Here is a 1,822-nt window from a genome sequence, read left to right as displayed (position 1 = left end):
GAGGAAATGACTACTATTTCTGCGCAGCTTGGGCATGTGTCAGCACCGGGGACATTTGGTGGTCTCCACCTGTTAAAGATGACTTAATCACCATCCGCAGGGCAGACACAAGGCCTAAAGATTACTTGACGGCAACAAAACAAAATGCAATGCGTTGCAGCCATAACCAAAAATGCAACCCAATAGTTATTTCCTTTACAGAAAAAGGAAAATCTGACTGCCGATGGGAAGCTGGCAACTCATGGGGACTACGTATGTATACTTCAGGGCAATCGGGCCTCCCAGGAGCCCTTTTTACTATACGACTCGTCGTACGCCCTATCATTGTAGCTAATATAGGCCCGAACCAAGTGCTATCTCGACTGCCCCAAAACAACAAACCGCAGGTTGTTCCCTCTCCCCAGACTCAAAAGCCGCTCCGCTCTATTCCATCCCCTGTAGTTTCCCCTCCCTCTTCCCGTTTTTCTCCACCCTCCTCTTCCGTGACCCCCACAAACCCTAACCCTGTACAGCGGTTATATAACCTGGTAAAAGGAGCTTATCTGGCCTTAAACCAAACGAGCCCTGGCTCAACGGAGTCGTGCTGGCTTTGTTTGTCTTCCAGTCCACCATATTATCAGGGAATAGCTTTCCCCGGGCAGTATAACTTAACCGGCTCCCACTCATCTTGTGCCTGGGGAACTACAGGAAAAATCACCTTGACCGAGGTGTTCGGAAAAGGCACATGCATAGGAAAAGTTCCTCCAGACTATCGGTCTCTGTGCAACCAGACCACAGACAACCCTCTCTCCATCCCGACCAGCTCCACCAATAATAATAAGTACCTGGTTCCCCATAGTGGGTGGTGGGCATGTAATACCGGCTTGACTCCCTGTGTGTCCTCTGCTTTCAACCAGTCAAGAGATTATTGTATTATGGTGCAGATCTTGCCTAAAATCACGTATTACAAAGCTAGTTCTTTTGAAGATACGTTCATAGCCCGCTCCCACCTCTATAAAAGGGAACCAGTATCCATAACCTTGGCCGTCTTGTTAAGTTTAGGGGTGGTCGCCGGTATAGGGACAAGCACGACAGCCTTGGTGCACGGGTCCCAAAACTATGAGGCCCTACGGGTCTCCATAGATGAGGACCTAAAGATGCTTGAACAGTCAATAACCCACCTTGAAAAATCCCTAACCTCCCTATCAGAGGTAGTCTTACAAAACCGGAGAGGATTAGATTTGCTCTTTCTCCAGCAAGGAGGCCTATGTGCTGCCTTAAACGAGGAGTGCTGTTTCTACTCTGACCATTCAGGAGTCGTTAGAGACTCCATGGCCAAACTGAGGGAGAGACTTTCAGAGAGAGAGAAAGATCGAAAAGCCCAACAGGGGTGGTTCGAAAGCTGGTTTAATAAATCACCCTGGTTTACTACCTTAATATCTACCCTGCTAGGTCCTATAGTTATCCTAATTTTACTCTTGACCTTTGGCCCCTGCATAATAAATCGGTTGGTGGCTTTTGTCGGGGAACGTGTCAGCGCGGTGCAGATCCTTATGTTAAGGCAACAATATCAGGCCGTAGGACTGAACGAGGCCGAGACGGCTGTTTTATGATTAAAACAGTCACAAAAGAAAAAGGGGGGAATGTAAGAGCGAAATTTCACGGGAATCAGCCCTGTGACCTCCCCTCCACCCACCCCATAGCCTACCCTGCAGGCAAGAGTCTTGAGGGGTGGGAAAGTATCGGCTCAGGCGAGATAGGGTGAGCATGGGTTAAGAATGAAGGGCCAATCAGAGAACAGGTGATGCAACAAAGGCCGAACTTGCAGCAGGGTGTAGCAACC

General features: G+C 48.8%; 1 protein-coding gene across 2 annotated transcripts in view; it reads left to right on the top strand.

The window, feature by feature from the left end:
• Nucleotides 1–1,822, top strand: part of IMP4 (IMP U3 small nucleolar ribonucleoprotein 4) — a 13,277-nt gene that overhangs the window by 7,339 nt on the left and 4,116 nt on the right. The window lies entirely within an intron of this gene.

The sequence above is a fragment of the Suricata suricatta genome, chromosome 4 (genome assembly GCF_006229205.1).
Source record: "Suricata suricatta isolate VVHF042 chromosome 4, meerkat_22Aug2017_6uvM2_HiC, whole genome shotgun sequence".
Lineage (NCBI taxonomy): Eukaryota > Metazoa > Chordata > Mammalia > Carnivora > Herpestidae > Suricata > Suricata suricatta.
Note: the sequence above shows the minus strand (reverse complement) of the source record. Positions and strands in the feature narration are given on the sequence as shown.